Genomic DNA, 25857 nt, shown 5'->3' with positions numbered 1-25857 from the left:
TGAAAAGTCATGGATTTATAGTTGACCAGGAAATTAAAGCTATTATCACTTTGACTATTCCATTCCCTCTCACCCCGTCAGTTCAATAGTCATTGATTTATAGTTGGCTGGAGATGATATTTAAAATTATGGATTTATGGTTGACCGGGAGACAATCCTGTATTACTGTGACATTAGTGCAGAGATCTCCTCTGTGAATACATCAGGTAACCATTCACTTATTTTCTAGTATTTAAATGGTGCCAAATGTATTTTAACCAAATATATTTCGTATATATTGCTGAACACTCATGGCAGTGTTACATATTGTAGATGTGTGACGATCACCATTGTTATTATTAGACACTTCAAAAATGTCATTAACTGAAGTCAGCTTGCTAACTTCGACGGATTATGTTAGCTAGGATGAGTTTAAACTAATCTTGATTAAAAAATTAAATAAACATTTCTTTACTGATGTGAAATTGTCTGCTGTCTTCAATATGTTAAAGCCTAGTGTTTGGATTTGCAATGTTTATTGGACTTTTGCCTGTTCCTCATCTGGTCTGTTTCCCCATTGTCTGTTTCTCCATCATATGCCTTTTATTATTTAATTAATTTTTATCCTGTTTCCTGGTGTTCTGCATTTGGGTCATTCTTCCATTTTTGTAAACCATGCCACAAATAGTTTCTACTTATCAAGGCCTTATGATACTTTGCAAAGTGCTGAAAAAAGGAGGGAAAAAAAGGAGAGCGCATACATATTATGTCTTTAAACCATACCAGCTGCCCTTGATAGACTGGCACAACCTTTTTCAAGGTCATTTTCTGCTAGTTTGCTCAATTTTCAACTGCTCGTCTTTGGATTTTGGAGTTCTTACTGTCTTCTGTCTCTTCCTGTAATTTCAGACTGAGACCATGATTTTGAGTTCACGTCTCTGTGGGGCTCATACCATCTGGACTCTCTGTTCTCCTTGTGGCTGAAGATAGTCCGTTACTTTATCTTGTGGCTCTGGTCATATGGCAGAATGAGCATAAGTATAGGAATATTAACAGTGTCTTAAAGTTTTGCATAGTATTATGCTTCACAGGTACACATGGGAACATGTTTAGAGTCATCTAGGTTATGAATCTAATCAGTCATCTCAACCTCTTCTGACGGAAAATATCCTGGAAATGGCCCCAAAACATATTTCACCAATAAAAGTAAAAGCCTGTCTAAAGATCAGTTGTAATACCTGAAAATAAGCCAGGGCATACGCCCACCCTTCTAGCATGTGACAGTTACAGCAACATTTTGCACACAGTCTTTCACAAAAAGCTACCGCAGTAGGACTAGGATACTTGGATCAGCTCTGCAGTAACTCATTTATAGAAGCTCTTCTAGTGTCACATATCTTTCATTTCTGTTACTTGCCACCAATTCCTCTTATCTCTGCCCGCTTTCCTTGCACAGTAGCTGATGCTGCTTCTGATATGCAGCAAAAATATAGAGGGGTTGAGCAGATGCAGTTTGATGTTGTACAATGATGTTAAAAAATATTCTCATTGAAGTATCGCACTAAAATGATAACAGCTTTGCATTCAATTCAGTAAATACTATGGTTAGAACTATGGAGAGCTACAGTACATCAGTAATTCTCTGGAAGCTTCATTTCCTCGTCTTTAGCGCACACTTTTTAAAAATGAAATCACAACAGCATGCAGTATACGTTTTTGTGATTAAAAAAAAGTTAATTGTTGTCAAGCCATCAATAGGGAAATAATTTCTTTGTTTATTTAACCCTCTAAGACCCAACCCATCAAAAAATAGCCAGAAAATTCTGATTTTTTGGAATTGAGATGTTTAATAACCCTTATAACAAAATCCACTATACCTTTTGCTATATCATCCTGTGTATGACATATTTTTGTATGTATTATGTTTTGTATCGCGTTTGATACATTGGGCGTTTTTGGCAACTTTTTGTTAACAACAATGTTAATTTGTCCATAACATTTTGAAATTATGGGAAGTATTGGTCATGTTGATGAGATAGAGAGGTCTCAGAAACTCATGTATCAAATATGATACAAAGGGCATTATAGGGTTAAGCAGTGGGTGTTTTTCAGAGTGATTGTTATACAACAGAATAAAAGGTATAAAACATTGATTTACCATATCTGTCTAAAGAAATAACTGATAACTGAATATCTGATGCCTTAAACTGATTGTTTTTTAATGGCCAGCAGGGGCAACTCCTCTGGTAGCAAAAGGATTTCCAAATTTTTAGAAGCCTATTGAAAAACTCCTCCTGTCTCCTTAGATAGTGCTATATAATATTATGTAAATGTACTGTTTAAATGAAAACGCATCTTGAAGGTAACATTAAAACAGGGCAGCAAAGATGTTTGATTTTTTTTTTTTTTATCACTAAAAGGTCAAAGGCTCAGTATTCAATGTGTGTCCTTGAAAGAGACAAATATCAAAAAATTAGATTGCATAGATGGGACTGCCGACTAAATGAAAGATTTGTTTCATTTTTCTCGTTCTCGTCACAGAGGTTTAGTTATTGCTGTTTTGGTTACTGCTACTCTTTGCCATTGGTTTGCACAATGCAGAGGTTTAAACTGTCTTTTTCTCTTTTTTTAACTAAAAATATTACATAATGAATAAATTAAAATGTATGCAGTGGAAGCACTGATGGATTCATTGATAGCATACTGAGGACATGGTTACATATATGGACCAGAATTACCAAATCTGGGCACATTTGCACAAAATCACAAGGAAGCTTTTGTTTGTGTATTTATGGAGACTTGGGCTGCAAACATGACTGTGACTTGACTGAACCCAAACGACAAAGTGTTATATTTGAACTGTAGTATCAATTTCATTAATTAATAATATAAAAATAAAATAAAATAGGATTATTAAAAAAATAAGATGATAAAAATGAAATAAGACACTAGTTTATTTGCATTCCTGACCTCACCTATAGCTGCTAGCACCAGGTAGTGACCTAAAGATTTTTGCATAGAAGTGCCAGAAATGAGCTTCTGGGTGTCTGAGTTTAGCCTTAGAGATGAGTGAGGAGATCAGCCATTCCTGAGGGGCTCAGAGTAGAGCCAATGCTCCTCCACATCAAAAAGAGCCAGCTGAGGTGGAAACTGATCAGGATGCCTCCTGGGTGCCTCCTAGGTGAGGTGTTTTGGGCATAACCTGCAGAGAGATGGCTGGTGGGCAGATCCAGGACAAAGGAGACAGGAGAGATTCCATCTCTTGCCTGGCTTGGAAACACCTTGGTGTCCACCCAGACAACACTTTTCAAATTGAACTGAATTAAAAACAAAAATAATTAAAAAAAAATAATAAATGAAAAATCAAACGTATTAAAAATATCCAAATATTAAATATAGTTCGGGGTAAATTTATTGACCTGTAATTATTGCCTTGTTTTTGTTAAACTAAATAAAATTTAATTAAATAAAAACTATTGTATGAGGACAAAAACGATGATGAAATGTATTGACACTGTGATCAACAAATAAGGAAAACACAACAAAATGTCAACACTTAGGAAGAAAAGAACAGTAGACATATGGACACATTTTGCATTTTATTTTGAAATTATTTGTAAGTGCTGAATTAAATTTAAATGTAACAGTACATTAAAATACAACGACTTCTCATTGCGTGCGATACAGAACAGGAAAACAAACACACAAAAACAAAGCAAAACATGACAATGGAGCAAATATAACTTTTACACAATGACTTGGCTCAAAGAAAGCAGAGGATATGATCGCACCTTAGGATGTCGGAACAAGTTAATATTCATCGCCTTTGTGTTTTTGCTTCAAAATAACTTTTAGAAAATTAACCAAACCCATTATAGATGGGCTATGTTCCCAGAGCTTGAACTGCGTCCTGACCCAACTGTTTACTAATCAGTTATATTGATGAAGTGTTGTAAGTTTGTGTCTCATCATGCCACCTTTTGGCACTGTTGTAAAAGGGGTAGATGCCAGAAAAGCTAAAATTAAGCAGTGTCTCAACAACTATGACTCTCATTCGCATGGATAGTGTCACATGTTGCCAATCCCCTCTAAACTTGGCAGTCTCTTCTTCTGTGTTGCCTCCGGTAAGATCCTGTAAGCCAAGAAGAAGTGTAAACAGAAAAAAATGTTCTACTTGAGGCAAGGCTCTATCTGGAATGAAAATCCTGGCTGACTTTGACAAACTGATTAGTAAGAAGACGGATAAAACAAGATTAATGTTTGTAATTACCAACAACATGGCTTATCTCTCAAGGAGTTTTTTTGTTCGAACAATAGGATGTTCTTACAGTACATTAAACATCGTTCTCTCTTTAAATGTCCAACCATACGCAGTCGTTAGGTGTTTAGGAGAAGCCCTTGCCTTTAACCAAATCTTGAAAAGTACAAACGGATATCCTCAGAAGTTAATCATTTAAACCCAGTACCACGGTCACGTTTCTGTATCAGCCCAAATACTCAAGTGCTTGTAGTGAAAGTACATAAATAAAGTACACTTTACACTTTGAAAAACTTTACTTGGTGAACGCAGTAGAAAACATTCAGTTATCCACCGAAAATTGTAGCTCTTTGAGTGAAATGTATGCACGGTTTTCAGTCTAGTGTGCCAACGCTGTGACATTTGCAGTTTGGCTTTAAATTCCTTGAGAGCCACTGAATGGGCTGTAATGAAATTTGGTTCAGACAATAACCTAATAAATAGGCTAATATCAAGAATTTCTTTTTCTGAATAATTCTAAAAGCAAAAATTCAGGGTTTAGTTTATCCACCTGAAGTACTAATGAGCCACCTAATGGGTGATGGCCTTTTGACTTGTCATGGACTTTGAGTGGATGAGCTGCTGTCCCACTGACATCCTGGGTTTTACTTTGTAATGTCTGTTTTCATGATCTGACGACTCACCTCACATCTATTGTGGCAGCTGTATTGTGATGAAAACAAATCAATGTGATAAATATAGTGGACACAAGACCTGCAAAACCTATTAATTGTGAAAAATAATCTTAATTATAGTGCATGATTTTAGAAAGATCTATACTTTATTGTTATAAAACAGAGTTGTTATATGTTGAGTTTTGACTTGAAAGCATTACAGACAGTTTTTCATTTAAATATACTGAGAATGCATGGGTTATACCACTTTTTTAGCTAGTTTATTTTTTAACGAAATAAATCATGGCAGGCGTTTGAGGAAGGAAAAAACAAGTTAGTTAAGCATTAGGTATGTCACCTAACTTTGTGTGGCTCATGGTAATAGTCATAACTCCTGCTGTTTGACTTCCTCCTGCTGAGTCATTCAGTCAAAACAGGAGCAGCTGGGGCTGGACAACCTGGGACTAGAATGCTGTCAAGCCTCTACCACCCACAGGACAGAGGTGTTATTAATGTAATATAACACATAAACCAACTGGGGGCTTGCCTTTGAACATTTCCCAGTAAACTGCCTGTTGTGAATGCCTCTTTATATCAGCCACACAAAAGATTGAAACTTACAGTGAAATGATCAGTGAAACTACAATATTCAACTCAGGATGTTGTTTGTGTTTTCCCTCTCCAGAGGAGGCCACAAGAAATGAATGATTGATAGTTAGGTTCAGTGTCTTTCAGCGTCTCCCCAGCACAATATCTGCTTCTCAGGTTTATGCAATGACCCCAGTGACTCAATGTTTTAAAAGTATATCTATATTTATTCATTCATTTATTTATTTTTGCCTCTTAAAAATACAGTGTGGCTATTTCTTTGCTGTATCCTTTGTCAGGTCTTCCTTTCATCATTACAGACGTGACAACTTTTTTTGTCAGCACGATGCAGATGGTTCATCTCATTTTAGCTCACAGTCTGTTGTTGGACATAAATAAGTCTTTGATGTCAGTGCTACCATTTATATTCCTTCATATGACAGTTACTCCTTACAGTCTGATTAATATCTTACTAAGTAATAATTTACTGGTCAGTGAAATGTGTTTAATGCCCATTAATGATAATGTTGTGTCCATATTTTAATTACATTTAATTTGTTAAAAACATAAATTATACAAAATGAAGTTTTTGTTCAAATTGTGACATGCATACCTTAATCTTTATAATAGGGTAGTACATCTGAGTATATATTAGAGAACAACACTGTTACTATAACAACAGTTAACTCTGTTGGACTTTTCCAGTCATTAGTATTAGAACTGACAAAAGCACCAGAATGCCATTTATGTGTAATTAAGATTAATTCAAAATATATAAATGAAAACTGTACGTGTTCAAAACACTACTATTACTACCATTCAAAACAGTGGTCAGTGGACTGACGACATCAGGCTATTTCTTTAAAGTTTATTGATCCTTCCAAAACTAAATTTCTTAGAAATTATCTGCTCAGACAAAAGTGTATTTCCCCATTACTGCCAACAACAGGCATATCTGTGGTTTCCAGGTTTAAATTTCAGGATCTTTTTGTATGCCACAGCTAGTGGTGCAACGGATCAAAAATCTCACGGTTCGGATCGGATCACGGTTTTAAGTCACGGATCGGATCAATTTTCGGATCAGCAAAAAAAAGAAAAAAAGACAAAATTTTAACATTTACTTATTAACCTATTTAAGTATTTTTTTGCCTATTAAAACATTCAACTCAAGACTCATTCCACGCAATTATATAAAAACAAATTAAGGTGCAATATAGGGCAGTACAGGGCTTTGTATCTACCACTCCGCTGTGATATAATGAACGGTCACGTAGCTTTCCGTTGACCTGGAGGTCCACCCATTTGTAGTTGGGCAACAGAAGATGCCTGGGACAGTTCAGCCATAACTTTAAACTTTTCCTGCTCATACATGCCTGGGTACGATCTTGTCACTGAAGTGGATGCGCAACGGGATATCATAGCGTGGCTCAAGCACGTTCATCATAGTTTAAACCCCTTGTTTTGCACAATGGAATACGGCCTCCCGTCTGCAGCTAAACACCCCAGTAGCTTTCGTAATAGCTTTAGCCCGATCGGATTGGGGAGCAAAGGGCTGCTTAAATGCCCCAAACTCCTCTGCTCCTCCACTTGGACCGGTGTTGTGCCAAAAAGTGATTTCCAATGTTTCTGTGTATTTTTTATGTGTAATATCTTTACCTATGTTGGTAAAGAGACTTTGGTGAACAGCGTTTACAAAGGGGTTATATATAGAATTAAAAAATTATCTGTTTTTTCAAGTATCTTTACAACTCTGTGTTAGTTTACTTACATTATAACCAATCCGGTCCTTTATCCCCACTTAAAATATTTTTACAGAACTATTGTAATATTTGCTGCCATTTTTGCTGTCCTCTTGGCCAACTTACTCTTACAAAAGACATTTTTTAACCGCATAAATAAAGGTTATATAAAAGTCGCTGCCAAAAACTGATTGCGCCTTCTACCTTGTTACATAAATGTTGTTTGTGGCTCAGTATGACTTTGTGTCATCCATGAGGGATGCATTTGACATATTTTTCACATATTATAGCCCAACAAGTTACTTATAGCAGTTTAAATACGAGCAATCACTTTTTGGCAAATACCAGAAATCAGTTTTTGGCAGACAATCACTTTTTGGCACAACACCGGCTAGCGCTGGCCATAACTATCGCTTGACAGACTGACCGCGCGCACCATACACATACTTTTTTCCCCTTTTTTTCAAATCGTCGGATCACGTGCGTGCCAAACCGTGGAGTGGGATCGGTTCGGATTACGGATCAACCATGATCCGTTGCACCACTAGCCATAGCTGTAAATGTATCTGTATTACTAGCCGCAGCCCAAGATAATGAAGTTCCAGTCACCCCCCCCCCCAAAAAAAAGAAAACTATATGAAGAGGAAGCTGAATGACACTAAGGGCCACTACAACAGTGACCAGATCCACATGTAAGAAAACACAAGATGACACAGGTCAGAGCTGTCTGTGTGATCAATCGTCATGAGAATTTGCATATTAATGATCAAGGAACTGATGTCACAAATGCAAATGTACTGTTTATAAGGTTGGGGAAACCTGCAGTCAGCTGAGACTGAAGAAGTCACTTAGATGAGTGACGAAATGTTACACCCAGATGAACAGATTGAACCTTTTGGGACAGAGCTATCTGGTTAGCATCAACTTTATAGATATTGCTGTGTGAAGGCAGTCAATCTATAATCTCCCAAAACATATGAGCTTAGCAAATGTGTCATCTTTTTCAAAAATTTTTAAAAGAGAAAATATGTTATACGTATAATTGTGGCAGCGGTTAGCATCTTGAAATAAAATCAAAGAAAGCAGTATGCAAGGACTTCAGCCTTTTAACCTTGAGTTGGAGTGACAGACTTTGTATCCATGCAGCTACTATATACCCTGGTTAATCAAGTGACCGCATGAATTTAATTACATCCCTGGATGGAGTTGTGGTCTAGACTGTGAATATACCCCCTTAAAAAGAAACCGATTGTAATGACGTCATTCACATACTCAGAGATACTGTAAGGAAGACTTTGCCACTGACCAGTGTTTCCCACTGTTTTAAGGCTTTATACTAAGCACTCTCCTAGCTGCAGATTTATATTAAATGCACAATAATTACAGTGGTATCAATCTTACCAACCGTCTTGGCAAATAGCGAATGCTGTAAATGTGTTTTCCAAAATCCAAGGCAGTTTCATAACGTTATAATATGACAGGTCTATACTTTTAGTTATGTAAATCTGTGGAGGGTATGAGAGCAAATACAATAAATCATTTGGTACCTGCTATTTGAGCAGCTGTTTCTGGCTGGCAAATGGCTGAATACTTCCAGACAAATGGATAATGCGAGGATATAAAACTGAAATATGAATAAATAAAAGAGCAGAAATGTTAACTTTGTTTATTCTACCATTTGTTGTGCTTTAGGCATTCAAGTTGGATGAAAGAATTGAAACAGCTGGTATTGTAAAACTGGGAGAACTGGATTCTCTGTGTGAATTTGCTTTTCTTTAAAATGCTGGTTTAACAACACTTGCATGCATATTCCTGAAATACTACATGAGAGGGGAGGTTTTCACCCCACTGAGCATTTTTGTTGTCATTGTTCATTTGCTTTTCATTAATTCAGGTTTCAGTTATGGGGAATTGCAGAGAAGAAACCCTTCGAACAGTTAAACTACAAAATATGCACCGAATAAACACACACACACAAATATACCAAACTACCAAAATAGGACAAATTTCAAGTTCCAACCTAACATTACTGCTAATGCATATGTTGTTAAAGATAGAAAATTTGTCTCTATCAGTTGGATTACTCAAAAGAAAGAAATACTGCGTTTTTGACACGCTACTCTGATAAAATCTCCACTGTGTGCAGGGTTGAATGCTTTCCAAAGACTGGTTAAAGTCGGGGATTGTCCTTACACATCGCCTCACTTCTGTGGGAGCAGCAGAGTGGGGTGAGACCGAGAGACCGAGAGTTAACTGGCCAGCTCAGGATCGATCCTGGGTCAAAGCAAAAGCAGCCAGCAGGTATAGAGGTCAACTGACAGCTATGTGCTCCTCCTTAACTTACTGATTTCTGCTTTAACCCTTTGACTTAAAGACTTTTGCCAGTTCCACTGTACTGTGCACTTCAAAAATCTATAGACTGCAGTTTGCTGTTGAGTCAGAATGCTGACTTGGCTTTTTTTTCGTTGTTTAGCCTAATGGCATATAAATGATGCACAGTGTGTTCCTGGAAGGTGTATCATAATAGTTTACCATATTTATCTTCAACTGTGAACATGCATTTTTCATTATTGGCTAGTCACCTTCATTCACTTTGTGAGTGATTGTACTCAGTGTTCTCTCTCATGTACAGTGATCTGGTGAAAGAGTTCATTGCATTTAAATGGCTGTGGGATCGGTGGACACTTCATTTGCACTGCATCACTCTGGGGGTTGAGTCTGACTGCAGCTGTACTACAATTGTAGCTCTAGAAACCAGATTATGCAAAACAGGAGCATTCTCCTGTGAGACCAAGTTACATCCAAGTGCAAAATTAGCCAAGCACTGAGAGACAAAATCACAGAGTGAGTGAAAAGAAGGAAGAAGGGGTGAGAGAGAGGATGTTATGTAGATGCATGCTAAATATACCCGCAGTTTATTGACCATAATGATTTGGTAAGCACTGACTATCCTCCACTTTGAAATCACTGATTCTGATTTGATTAGTGAAGTAACTCAGTGGCAGAAACACATTTCCCTCCCAGACCGATTTAACTGAATCAGTCCATCCAAGGAATTACCTCAGCCTCCTCACTGGATCTGACTAACACTTTTGCTGCTAAAACTTCTCTCAATCTTTAATACCTTTAACCAATATGTGCTCAAGCGCAACAAGTGTTATATGATTATACTCTTGGTGACTTTGTGGCAATGTGGGAAATGTTAGCTATTATATCTAAAAGAAGCTTTCTTACTGAAGTAGATCTGACGTTATACTATTATGTCAACTATATATAAGGTTATAGTAAGCTGGTTAGCTTAGCTGATTAAAGGGTTTATCAAAAAGCATCATCCAGTTTCAAAGCACTTTAATTCTGCAGCTGTTCGCTGGTAACAACTGAAGTGGATGCTGTTAGAAAGAGAGATTTGTGAGTTTCACATGGTTGCCAGTGGGTAGCAATACAACAGGAGTGGCTGGAGTCAATCCAGACATGCTCGCAAAGCAAGTTTTGTATTTAAAACTAATTATATTTAATGGAATCATGGGAATGTTGCAATCCTGGCTCAGTCTAAAGATAAGAGAATTTATCTAATAGCGTGTTTAAAGCTCAGTTAATAACATGTGACATAGTGCTAGCCATATAAACATTGTTTATATAAAAGTAGTAGGAAATGTAGGAGTAAACTAACCCTAAATTAACCCTTTGGGGGTTTCTATATAGTCTGTACATAATCAAGTTAGAGTTTACACTGTTTTTTAATTGATTTCTTTTGTTAAATACAATAGTATTGTACCTCATGTAGTGTGAGGTATTAAATGGAAACATGCAGATAGACCTAGACTCTTGTTAAAGAAGACTCTGATGCCAGATCCTTGTTACAGATTTCCCAGACATTTATAGATTGCTGTTGTCAGGCATGTAGCTCTTTTGTTGGTAAACAACACGTCAATATCTGTATTTTAAGGCTATGTTGCCCAGGTTGCAATCACTGAAATGGAGCAAGTATTCATTAGGGTGACTTGCAAGGATATGCTGTGCACGCATAACTAAAACTCCACTAGAATATCAAGGACTCAGCATTAACTACTTGCCCCCTATAGACAAGTTAAATAAACAAGCCAAAAAAGTATGCATTGTTCCAAAGTTTGCAGAGCAGCAGGGGGGGGGGGTGACAGTCATAGAAGCATTAATGTAGACAATGTCATTAAGCCTTTCATAAATCAAATAAGGAATCATAATCATTTTTAGCCTTGTGCATATCAGCCACTTACCAAACTTAACAGTTCACAGTTGGGTAACTATTTCCCCCCCTAAATGTTATCAGATTTTTTTACAGTCTCTTGGCAGATGTTGAATGGCACAAAATAAAAGAAACAAACAGTGTAATGACAGCTTGTGATCAAAGTAAATGAGTCATTAATAAGATGTAAAACTTGTGCACTGTCTCAATTTTCTTCTCCCATGACAGGATATGAAAAGAACTTTGAATATTTATCAGACTGTGTGTTAATTGATGTCACTATGAGAAATAACCTAGATAATACAGAAGCAGATGAAAGTGAGAAACAATTAAAATAGCACGTCTCAACCTAATATCTTGTTGCTGGATCTTTAAAGTCATATATAACTGCAATGTGAAGAATTTCCAGTCACAGAAAGTCTTAATTTTTATATCATCATTAATTCATCAAGACTAATATGTCTCAATATTTTTGATTTGATGTCACAAATAGAAATGAAATGTTAATTCAACATTTAGGTTACATGTTAGATTTGGGCCTGAATAAACATTATTATGTGTTAAAGGTTAGGAAAGTGTTGTGATGTGGGTTAAAAATAGGGTTTTCCTTAGGTTGGTTAATGATTATTTATTGATTATTATTTAATTGTCTAACCTTTACAGCAGCATTGCTCCTGTTTCAGTAGGCAACAGGAGAAAATTACAGTCTTCTTTGTGAAAGCCAGCCATTGACGGTCCTCCCTGACCTTCTACCTACATAACAGCATCATACTGCCTCATCTTGAACAGTCATAATTTCCATGGTCTCTAGAAAGCTTTGACATTGGGACATAAACACGTTGTTATTGGACATCTGATGCTGTTTTTTTTTTCTCTTGGTAAGACAGATGCTGACAGAGATATAGTGACCAGATCCTCAGAATCCTTATCAGGGGCCAGTCCAGACATGATTTAATCAATTGCTATTAGCTCTTATTACAAAGGAGACCAAAATCCAACAGCAGTGTTTAAAACATTAGCAAGTAGTAGCTTCCAATTTTTAACACTGTGTGGTTGGAAGATTTAGTAGTAAAAATGACAAATGTTGCCGGGGGCAGGTCATATCAGTAGTTGCTAATTAATGTTAATTTTGTGAGTAATTTGATGGCAGGCCAAAACATTTGGCTGTTGTCATATCTGGGTGCTCTCTGCAAGCTGGTGTCTGTATTCAGCCAAAGGTCTTGCGTGAAGGGAGAAGAAGGTCCATGCTGTATAACACCAACGTACAATGAGTGCTGGGACTGGGCGCGCTGACTGCTTGACATGCTTCGATTTTACACATTGCATTGTAACGGTTACATTTGAATTCACATCACATCAGTAATTAAAGTTTAATCATCTTGCCATTTTTGGGGGAACCAGGACTTCCTGTTTCAGTTGAAGAAGCTTGGTGAGAGTGCCAAAGTAGTAGTCGAAAGCTGTTAGTCCAGTATGTCAGGTACATACATAATTAATCAACCCTTGAGTTAGTACTGGCAGATATGCATTGTTGCGGTCAATTCTAGGGGAAGAATTTGTTGTGGCAAATGGATTTTGGTTAAGGCGTGGGCAAAAAAAAAAAGCAAACAAAAAGACAGACCTCAGTGAAATTGATTTTTGACATCCTGTAATCAGACCGCATCTTGGAGGTGTAGAGTCACACAATTTCAGCAGTAAGTTACACATTGCAGTTTTCATTATAGTTAGCCCAGTTTATTGCGTAATCTTCTTTTAAAATCACATCCAATCTAGAAAGAATCAAAATGAATGACTTCAATATTAATTTATTCAAACAGGAATAAAAAAAAATGAGAATCTGTGAAGTGTTAAATCTTTGTTTATTCCAAGAATATGACTCATGTACAATAATAACATTTCCTATTAGTCATTGATTGCTAATTCACCACAACGATGCTACTTTTATTTTCAATTTCATAGAATATGTGCTGAAACTGAAGGGAAAAAGTGCCAAAACTACAGCGCACAAAGGAGCTGATGTCTGATAATAAGTAATAATAACTTATAATCCCCCCTTTCCTGAAAAAATACCTTGAAGGTGGTTTATTTGGTTATTTTGAATAACTTTTATTTATATTATTAAAGCTTAAAGTCTGCATGATTATGGATGGGGACACCTTTAATGATAAGTTAATGCCATCTTGGCTGATAGCAGTATGCTGGTCTTCACTTTAGCTTATTGGATTGAGCTGGATCTTTTAATGCAGCTCAAGTCTTAACAGTGTGGCTACTAAATTGCTGTAATTTTTGTACGTCTAGTTTCATTCTTCGTAAACATATGGATGTGGATCAGTGGCTTTCCATCGGGGGAAGTAATTTTTATCCAGTGAAACATATTTTAATAATTTTTTTTTTACCCAAGGTGTAGGCCTGTTCTTCTGAGTTTTTCATCATCTCCATTTGCCCTAAAAGTCACCGCGATCCACTCAAGTGAACTGAAAGAAAGAAATGATTTGTATGAAACTGCAATGAATATGCAGCAGTGTGTCCAAAATGTAACACAGTATGTTTGCAAAATGACCAAATTACAAAAGATGTCATCATAAAAAAGCCATCAACAACAAAGGATAGCATATAATAACTATTCATTGATTATTATCTACAACTGTGTCTCTAACGCAACACATTGTAAGGCTTACATTGCGCTCATAACTTCACAAGTGGATTATGATTTACTTTCACATGCCTCACATTATTCTGAGACTGCTGTTTTCCCCGTTGGGGAGATGAATCCATTCACTGATGATTTGCATAAACACCTGTCAGTGCTTTGTCTCCCACTGATACCTAATGAATTTCAAGCATTGACTGTTCTTTGCTGTTCACTTCCCCACCAGTCACAAGATGTCCTTTGCTGACACTGGAGTGTAGATTTTGTCTCACTTTCTTCTTAAAATTACATTCGGCAGGTTGAGAGGAATTCATCCCTCTGTTCGTTTAAATTATTCTTAAAACAAAATGGTCCAAAGGCTCTAACGATATAACTCTAAATCCGAACTCCAGTGAGTTTTTGAAATCTGAAATTTGTCTTTCGACACCAACACAGATTAATAATGCATGACAGAATTAAGTAAACATGGTTTAAGCAGAACGAATTATCTTTAAAATGTCAGACATTCGTTCTCCTTTGACATCTCATTTGCTTTTCCATAGCACAAAAAAATTCATACTCACAGCATATAACAAAACCTATGCGGGTGCCTTGGGAGACCAAGGATTCTGAGGTCTCGGTGGTGATGAGTTGGTTGCTGTCTCACATAGTTTGTTATAAATACTGCCTCAGACTGACTGCTATAGGAGCCATGCATCACCTGGGCAGATAGGCCAGTAAAGCGATGATGCGTGTGTCCTTGGCATGGGGGGTGAGAAGGGCTCATAGCTTTTATCTCTGGCAAGCATCAGCAGAGAATAGCTGTCACAAGGTCAGCCTTGAAGGTGAAACATCAGTGGAATGCTTTACTATCATAATTCATTAAGCAGACATACTGTAAATGGCAGGAAGGCATTTGTACAATTTGTTAAAGTGAATTTTACTGTTAATAACATTTGCTGGGAGGCATTTGAAAGCTTTGTTCCACATTTGTGGTGAATGCTTCAGCAAACTATTTTGCTGGTGGAGCTCGGCTAGATAACGATTTTAAACAGAAGCTTTGTTCATATTCATTTCATTCTTTCTGGATATTACTGAGTTTTTAGCTTAGACCTCAAGTACATTTGGAGCATGAATTTAAAATAGGAGAGATCGAGGACAAAAGAACATTTGTCCTGTTCTAAGCTAAATCGTTCTTGTGTATTCACCATATTCCAAGGTTTTTCTTGTAGACGTTAAAGTTTTGTGTTGCCAATATTTGCAGTTTTTTAAACTTTAACTTTTAAAAACTATTTTTCGGCAAAAGCTTTCTGTTTGTACTGCATATTTAATATCAGTGTTATTTTTTAATCTTTGTATATATTGGACACTTTATTTGGTACATGTTGCTAGTATCATGTTGGACTCACTTTTGTCTTCAGAGCTACCTTCACAAAAGGCATAGATTCTTGAAAGTGCTGGAAACATTCCTTAGATCTTTTGAAAACACATTTCTCATTGAGGAAAAATCTTTGAATATTTTGACTTGCTGGCAACTAATGCATTTTTTTATATTACACACATTATTCTTTTTTGTCATATCATCTGGAAAATTCCTACTTTACAACATTTATTTTTATTTTTATTAAATATATGGTGAGAACCTCCAAAGCTGAAAAGGGAAGCCATGAAGCTAACACAGATGTGCCCAAAGATTTTGTCTCTGTAACCTGTGTTTTCTTTCTTTGTTAATTACCACTAATTAGCAGGCAGTTGTTTCAGATGCAGTCTATAGATGCAATTTTCTAATCAAGCTCCAAAAAAACCCCTAAGATGATAATCACAATGGAGCGAAAGCCAAGGTTTTAGAATTCAGCTGCTCGTTACATCCAGTGTCCATCTTTGATTTACAGTGTTTGATCCAAATGATTACACTCAGGCAATAAAACACACTTGATAAAAGGTGCCATAGAAGCCACAGGGGAAGCATCTCCAACCACTTGGCTGAATTCATCAGAAACACTGCGGCCAAAATCATGCACTACATCGCACAGCTCCAAACATCAAAAGAACAGAATGAAGGTAAGACAAGTTTTGATGGTTTTATATCATAAATAAGAATATGTATCTTGAAAAAACACTGTATTAAAATTCTTTTGAATCATTGATATGAATTATATTCACACTTATTAAAAAATTCTTTGTTGTGGTATTGTGCTGTGTACATGTAGCAAATGGAACAAATTAATGGCAAATAAAATTGGAAAAAACCGAAACCTGCCATTGCATTATCTCAACTAAATCGACGTTTGATCTAACTGAAGAGACACAGGAGTGTTGAATTAGTGGGGCAAGAGGAAGGTGACAGAATTTGGCACAGGCTCTATGTTTGCTTAGCGGTGTAGTCAAAGAGGCTGGAAATACAGCAGATGGCCAAACAATAACCAGAAGCAAAATGTGCAGTCCTAAGAGGAAAGGGATAAAAGTTGGTGGAGGAGTTGGCATTCAGTAGCTCCCCTACACCAGCGCCTGGCCTTTTTGATGTGTTCTTCCCTGTGGCTGTGGTCATTCTAAACCAATAAATCATGGTGACAATAAATGCTGTGACATCTGCCACACAGCATCTGATGGCTGACAAAAGTCATCTGTACCCTTGATCTGTGAAGGGAGAAGACAAAAATAATGTGCTGCAGAGAGCCAATGAAATGAGCCACCCCATGTGTGCCGCTGTTGACATTGGCAGATCAGTTAGTAAATTAGTGCAAATTGAATTGCAATTTTCTATTTTAAATTAGTGATGTCAGTACTGCTCAGTTCTGACCTTGACAGTTCCGCTGATGATCACAAAGACACACGTAATTTTAATGTTTCCCTAAAATTATTAGAGAAACCTGCCATCAAAGGCGTGTTTTTTGTTATTTCAGGCTTTGATTTCTTTATTATACATAAGTGCTTTCATCACACAGAATGTTATTTTAACACCAACCAATAAAACTGGTTAGTGAATGCAGTGCCACAGCCATTCAGTTAATGTAACTGAGAATAAAATCAGCAGGATGTGAGCTTGTTTTTCGTCCTCATTTCCAATTAATGTAAGAATAATTTTCACTTATAATGTTTACAAATATTGTCGAGGTTTCACATTGTCATAAATTGGAAATCGCTTGCTGTTTTGCCGTGCATTTGCCATACCGATACGTGCTGCGTCAGGGCAGCAGTTCCATGATGAGGCTTTCAAGCACAGAGGGAACAGATGGGGGTTTGAGGAAACACCTGGGCATAGGGTTAGACTTTGGAAAGCCACCATGTGCAAAGGCAGACTGTTGCATAGAAATAAAGGGGGCTGGGGGGTAGGGGGAGTTGTCTACAAGGCATATAAAAAAGAACCATCACCTCGTATACTTCAATGTCTTTACCCGCAGTGTTAGAGAGTCCTGTTCTTGCAGTGAAGTTGGTTTGACATTGGCTAAGCTATAATAACTTAGTTAAACTTGCAGTACAGTTTAAACAATTAAAGATGCCTGGAGGAGCTTAAATATTTAACATGTTGCTTCACAAAGTACACAAACTCAAATGCATTCATTTATGCATTATTATGGATGATTTTATGCAAAAAAAAGCTGCACGCACTCAGTATACTCTGCATATCTGGGTAGGAGTTATTATAATTTGTATTGTCTCTATGACATTAGTAAAAACAAAAAATAAAACTAAACTAAGAACAACAACTGCTTGACTTCCCCTGTACGTGCTGATTTTGATCCATATCCACTAAAACTGCTCTTTCAGTTTAAAATTCTATTTAAGTGCATTTACTTATTTCAGGTCTATGAAGCAGACCGCTGTTGAAATATAACTTTGTCCTAATGAAAATCATCATCATCAAGTACAACATCCAAGCTGATATTCCATTTTGAGCTTTGAGCACTCACCGGCCACTTTGTTATTAAAACCTGTTCAGTTGCTTCTAACCAGCCAATCAGAAGGCAGAAATGAGTGTGTTTAGTTATGTAGACCAGCTGAAGTTTAAATGGATCAAAATGGAGGCGAAAGGTGATTTAAGCAACTTTGAATGGTCTGGTCTGAGTATTTCCGAAACTGCTGATCTACTAGAATTTTCCCACACCACCATCTCTAGGGGGTTTGCAGAGAATGGTCCAAGAGAGAAAATATATAGTGAGCAGCAGTTCTGTGGGTTGTTGATGTCTGAGGTCAGAGGAGAATGACCAGACTGCTTCAAGCTGATAGGAATGAAAGGTAACTCAAAAAGCCAGAAGAGAATCTCTGAATGCGCAACACACCAAACCTCGACACAGATGGACTGTACCCATCAGTGTACCCATCTTTTTGAATCTCCTGAAGACCAAAGAGGGTCCAAACAAGTTGAACCATCTATTTAAGCATATTAAGATCGTTGGTTGCCTCATATTTTTAAATATTTATTTATTTAAACCTTACTTAAAAGGTTCTAAAAGCTGAGTAAAATATTAAATAAATTAATACAACAATAGTTTATATGAATTACAATAAGATAAACCAAACAAAAACGTACACACCTCTATGTCATTGTGGTCACCTCAGAGCTATCCATCAATAACGTCATGCAGTAGTGGACCAATTTATTGAAGGGATCTGTATTTAAAATAATTTTCAAACCGGGGTAAAATGTGTCACTTTTGTTAAGAAAAGTTATACATCATAAAATTTGTCTCAGTACAGTTAATGTAAAAAAAAGACCTCTGCTGTACTTTGGGGACCTATTCATTAATGCTGCCTGGTCAAGTGTCAAACTTTAGCAATCTTGTTAAGTGATCTTTCTCTTAATTTTTGCCCCTTTTTTCTCCAGTGCAATATAAAGTACATATAAAAACAGTTGTCATGGCAGCAATTTTCCTGTAAAGGGATGTTGGCAATAGAACATCAGTAGCGGTGGAAATCCCATGTGATTGTGTGACAAAAGTGGGATAGGTCTGTACCGTCAAGGGACCCCTGGCATATGATATTTCTGTCTGCATCATGAGAGTTGAAATCAAATAGACTGTGTCCCACGACTTGGGAGAGTTCCCAGCTCAAATAAACAAAGCATTAATTTACATTTATTAATATTAAATAAACTGTTGGTTTTCTTAGCAAGGCTAGTGTGTGCTAGGTGTTCCTCGCAGAGTCGATGATACAAAAGTTCATTGTTAAGAGGTTACTTCTTGATCTTGCCACATGTCTTTTAAATGTATATTTATGAGGACCCCTGGCACTTGAAAGCAAGCCAACTCAAGCCCCAAGCACGTAATTCCCCCCTTAATTAATGTATTTATTCAACAGCTTGTTGGAGCTTTGCTGTGCCCTCTCTTTTCAGACTGCCCTTCTTGAAGATGTTTTTATGCACTTAATAGCAAAGATGTGCATTGTTTTTATTTCTGTCCCAGAGATAACAACAGTGCCTATTTCCATTCTGCAAGGACAGAGAAGAACATGTGATTTAAGATATACATAAATAGAGACTAAAATTAAGTGCCAGAAATAAATATGTGCAAAGGAGGAAAAAGAAACAGCTTTCTGGTGGGAATCAGAAATGGAGCGTGAAGCTTATGAAACAGCAATGCCACAGGCTCATACAATTATCTTTCAATTCCCATGGCAAAGCAGTGTTATTGTCTCAACAATATTTTTTTGCTGAAAAATTTCTGTGAAATTGTTACCAATTTACTGGAGGATGTATTGCATCAGGATAGAGCGTGTATTGTTAACAGCACAAAAACTGGTGAGATGGAGGCAGCCTCTCCATGACAAAAGGTTGGCTTGCTGAGGTATTGTGAACAATGCAGTTCACCTGTTGGAGATTTAGAACAACATAGACTATTCCCACTGTGTTTCTGATTTTCCAATGTTATAACACACAAAATTAAAATTTATTGTCCATTTTTTCCCCACTGCTTTATACCAGGTGTCAAACTTATTTTAGGTCATGGATCACACAAAGCACAATTTGGTCTCGACTGGGATAGACCAGCAAAATCATTGCACAATATCCCACAAAACACTCAGATGTCCCCTTGTTTATTTGGTGGAAAGACCTGCAATTGCACTCTGAACACTAGCACACATTATAAAAGATCTATTTAGAAGGCCATTCTGACATGTGGGTGTGGATATGTTTCTTTTTATTTGTTTATTATGTCTGTTTTGCAAACTGACTAACGCATGAATCGAAAACCAGAGCGGCCTTTCCCCTTTACTTCATAGCCTTACTTCAGTCCAGGGGTATTTGATTGTTCAATCTCATAATGGGATGAATTCTTCATGACTTGCAACCACAGAATATATATAAAAAAATGGCTTATCAACCACATCCTACTCCCGTTTTTGCTTGCTTTTTGCAGTTTTCTATTATTTAAAAATAACTATTTAGTTTCAAAATGTACTTTTCCTCTTATTCACTTGCAGAGTGACAATAAATTATGGAATTACAGAAATATTTTCTATAATCACTGACCTCAAACTGTATTAGTCTGGCATGTTTATACCTTGTGTAACTTTAGGGTTGGCTTCCTCAGTGTTGTGTGATGACAAAATTATTAAATTGCAGACTGAATGCCCTTAGCTGCAAGGAGACAACAATTTATCAAAAAAACACATATCTGAATGTCCTCAGCTGGACTGCCATTTGTTGTAACATCAACCATAGCTGTCCTGATCATTGATCATTCAGCACTTTATCTGCTAGCACTGGAGTCTAGTTTTTAAGCATACCATTTCCTATCATGGTTTTGAAAATTAAAGTTAGTTTTCACCAGTTTTGTTGTTTCAACTCACAATTTTTGTGACATCCTCAAAGTATTTTGTTCTTCTCTATCTTTAAGGTCTTTCTCAGCAGAGCACCTATGTGCCCTGGCTCGGACAGATAATTTTGACTTGCTTGACTGCGATTTCCAGGTTGTAATATCGTGTTGGTCTCTTCACAGTGGCCTAGGAAATGCTTCTAGCTCTCCATGGGGGCGTTGTCTCTTATAGATGAAGATTGCCCCTGGTCACTGCGTAGAAACTGAGCCCATTACAGTTTGACCTTAAAGGGTCAAAAAGAGGGGGCAATCAGTCTCCAGATGAATATGTCTATGATATATCAAGGAGAGAAGCATAGGATATTTTCTAAGGTAATAATCAAGGGGTACCATATAAGGAAACCCTTTTTAACTGTGATTTAAAGTAAACGGAATAACACTTAAATAAAAGAAATATATTTTCCCAGTGATACATTTCATAGGGAAGCATGTAATTTAAATATAAATGACAAGTGTGTCTAAACCAAGACAGACTACCAGATTTCAGGAGACTTCATTATAAACAATGAAATGTTTTACTCCAGACCAAAATGTTTAAAACCAACAAATTGACCGACCAATGCTGACATCCCTGAAGTGACACCATTACTATAGCTAAAACTTTCCCATAATACTAAAGACTACCTTCTGATAACTGACAGAATTATCTGTGTCTGCATGTGTGCAATAATGTGTGGGGGCCAAACTGTAAGCGGGGTTGTCCCTTGGCGAGCGGTAGATTGATTAGCGATGAGGTCATAATTGCTGACTGAATCACCTCCATAGTTAATCAATCTTTGGCTGAAGGATAAATACGTTGGGTGAAAAAGGACAATACTTCATGAGGTGATGCACGGTTGATAAAGGACATTTTCATTCATCATGGGTGGTTTTACTTGATGGATATGCAGGCATCAGTGCTGGGGCTATCCATCAATCAGGAGAGAGAGGAGGTCAGCTTTGAAGATCAAAGTCAAGTAGCCAACTAGACCATGCAGGAGATCTACAAAGGTAAAGAAAAGATGTAATAGGTTTTCAAAGGGATGTAACGATATAATTATCTGCCCTATTCCACTGAGAAGCACCCATTTTGCTCCATTGTCTTTACATGCAAATGGAATCAGTGTTATATTGTTATATTGAGGGGTGTCCATATGACTTAAACACACAGTTTTACTGATCTTGCACATAGTTTAAGTTATAAAGAACGAGGTACACTTGTAATCCATAATGCACAATTATTAATTTTTGCATTTTCTGTTAGGTTCACTCTAAGAAAAATACCTAAGAGTGGCATTGATATACAGCAGAAAACACCTGCTTTTCACTTGTGAAAATTCCTTTCATTTTAATGTTGTTTCTGACATTCCTTTTCTGGGTTCACAATAAAATGCACTGAACCTCTTGAATTATGAATCTCTGAGCAACGCTTTGATGTCAGCTCCTTTTGAACCAAATTCAATAACCATAATAAAGATGAAGGGAACAGAAGCAATTTTTCACTGTGCTTCCTGCTATCCAAGGCACTGTACTGCCTACCACACCGTATACTGCCCCACTCCCCCACAGAGACTTACTGAAATGCCCAAAAGCAAATATTATTTCTTACAGATGGCAAGCTATTTTCACACCCTCCACAACAGTACTAAGCTCACAAGGTATACATTAGCCTGACGTCAACATTTAAAGTGCCCTGTTTGTCTATTCCCCTCTGATACTTAACAGGCCTAATTCCTGCCTCTAGTTCCCACTTTTCTTTCTTTTCCTTTCCTTGGTGTTTTGATAAGGGTTCAAACAACATACTAGCATTTGCCAGTCACACAGCACCTTCTGATTACATTAAAGAATTCCTTCAAGCAAATGTGCAAGTATTCAGTTGCATGAATCTGCTCGTGGGACTGAAGAGCAGAGAGGACATTCCTATTTACAATTTTGCCTGAAGCCAATTCAGTTTGACAAGAGTGCTACTTTGATGCCACAGCACTTTTTTCAATTATATCAAAGTCACACGAGGCGATTTAATTGCACAATTATTAACAAAATTATCTTTAATGTAGCCTTGCTTTTGGTGTAATGAATGAATTCACTGGAACCTAAATGCTTAACCTAAGATGGCGAACAGATACGGATCCCCGCTCTCCCTCTTGCCCATATAATCAAATTACTTTATAACCTGAGAATAAAATTAATTAAAGTCATATGCAGTTGAATATCTTGGTTTAATAAAAGTTAATGGAAACTTTGTGTTCATCACCACGAGCAATTCAAGGTGTCTTCCCTCCAAGTAAAGTGGGTGCAGCGAGGGGAAAGTCTCTACCAATCTGCCTTACTGTGTTACACAGTCATTTTCAGGTGTCTCAGTCTCGCAAGATAAAATAACAGCCCCTTTCTTCCAACCTGTAGAATATAATTTGCATTAGATTATATCGTATTTTTTTCTCTGCTTCTATTACTTTCATATAAGTGATGGAAGCACCACCCCATCCTATTTTCACTTGAAATAATACCTCGCAGTTCCTCCATGCTTAATCCAGCTGCATATTGAAAACAATTCCCCATCAAACCTGGAATTTGAATCACTCTCTCTTGTAATTTCAATTCATATGATTTCACGCTGTTACTGTCTGTGCTCTGACAAATGCCGGAGAGCAAACTGATTTACATGTTCTATATGATCGCCAGGAAGATATGAGTACCTGGTAAAAAAAAACGCAGTAGCTGCAATGTTATTGTCAGTGATTGCTTACTTTTACCATTTTATTTTAGGAAGTTTGTTTGCCTCTCGCCCTATGACAGCTGGGATAGGCTCCAGCGCCCCCCGCGACCCTGAAAAGGATAAGCGGAAGTGAATGGATGGATGGATGGAAGTTTGTTACATGTTACGTTGCTGGTTCTTTTCTAGATTGGGTGAATTGGTACAGTGTGAAATAAAGAGAGAGAGAAAGAAGGAAGACATTTGTGACTTGTCATTGCAGGCTTGATTATGGATTTAGACGACTGTATTTAATGCAAATGTAACATTATATAACGTTATCAGCCCAAATTTAAACTGACATTGCATGCTTGAGTTCAGGACCCTTAAATAACTTGAATAAAAATTTGTATCAATGCTCAACAATAGAATTTGTCCATGTTGAATATCACCTGGAAACTTTTACTATTCTGTTTAAAAAAAAAAAGACATTTCATTCCTGTTGCATTACATTACACTGGAATAACATAAAGTGAGTATAATTTCAAGACATCATGAACAGATCCAGTGTCGGATTTTGCTTTATGTTACTTTACGTAGCTTAAACGTATGTTAGGTTTAAGCTTTACGTTTCTGGTTTATCGCTTATTGAGCAATCTTTACTTTTGGCAGTAATGGTCTTTTTCATCTCTCTCCATATCTAAGAGTGAATTTACCACACAGTGACATTTTTTTTTCCTCCCTGGGAAATACAGCCGCTAAACCTTTAGCTTGCATTATGAAACTGCACACAAACAGTTTGTGTGTTTGATTATGTTTTTTTGGGCTCCCTCACATTTTGCCTCACTAGATAGAAAGGTCTGTGCTGAGCTTCTGTGACCACAACTTCACTAACATTTGGGTGCATGAATGCATGACAGAGATGGGGGGCAAAAGCTTGTGTTGAGGGTTTAAGCACGATGGGGATATCATTGCTTTCTACCCCACTGAACGAGTATCTCTATACCATCACTTGATATTACTTTGCACATACTGCATATCACATGTAATTAATCAATAATTAGCTGGAACACCATTCCATGTTTTTGAAGCTCAATTAAATCACTTGATTGCATTTACATGACATTTTTTCTGTTGTGCAGCAATGGTACACAATAGTGTACAATTGTTATTACACAAACATTTTTTGAGTAATGATAACAACTTTGATACCCACTCCTTTTTGATGTATAAACAGCAATGTCTGTGCCTTTTCAGTACTTTTTAAAAATCATTTGTATTTTTGTGTTTTATTTCCTCTTTACAAATTCAAGCATCAATGTTGCAATATTAATAATAAGCTCCGTTGCAAATATTTGATGAGGAAAAGCCTGAGAATCTGACTAGGAAAGTTTTGATACTAAATGCATTTCACACTCTGTACTTGTGAAAATTGTGTTCCTTGCAAGTTTTTTTTACAGATTACATTTTTATATACATTATATACAAGCGCTTTTATAGTACACTCTTTGTTATTTGCCATGTTGGTGACAAAAAAGTCATTAATGCTTTGGCTAAACAATGGCTAGTTCTACAGGAGATCTCTTTTTAGAAACTAGTAAGCCTGCTCTCTGAGAGTGGCCTGCTATGTTAGAATAATATACTTCTATGAGATCCAATGAGGGCTGATTATTCAGGACTGTATGTGAGGAGAAGGATTTTAAAATCAATTCGTAATTTTACAGGGAGCTACTGAGGATGAGTTAATGTGCTAGAAATAGCAGCAAAGAGCTTTCATATGGTTTAGAAACATATGAATGAGAAAGTAAACTTAGAAATGATCTTGTTTAAATTACTAGGAAGCTATTTCCTATCCCATATTTCAGTAACTTTCTTAATATATGTTAAATGCATTGAAAAGGACGTTGGCATTTGAAAACATGAACAAACCCAACAGTCTCAGTTTTCTAGTTTTCTGCAGGTTCAAGTTCCAGCATGGCAAATAGCCCTAACCTTTCTATGCTTGCTTCTTTATGGGGATGTCACTCTGAGCAGAACCCATTTACCCTTGCAGGTTGTTTTGTATTCTACACATGGTAATGAATATATTGATTTACATTTAAGGCCACAGCCAGAAGTTGCAGAAGATGATGACAATATTTCTGCAGGCAGTAAGCTGAGGAGATTAAAAATGGAACCTAGAGAGTACAGATAAGCATGAGAGCTGGTTAAAAATGCCAGTGAGTCATACTTCGGTACACTTAGTTTATCTTGACCACACTACAAATATATCAATAATTTTTTATTTTTGAAGGGGGATAAAACAA

Source organism: Oreochromis niloticus, linkage group LG9, assembly GCF_001858045.2.
Source record: "Oreochromis niloticus isolate F11D_XX linkage group LG9, O_niloticus_UMD_NMBU, whole genome shotgun sequence".
In the NCBI taxonomy this organism is placed as follows: domain Eukaryota; kingdom Metazoa; phylum Chordata; class Actinopteri; order Cichliformes; family Cichlidae; genus Oreochromis; species Oreochromis niloticus.
This window is presented reverse-complemented; position numbering follows the sequence as displayed.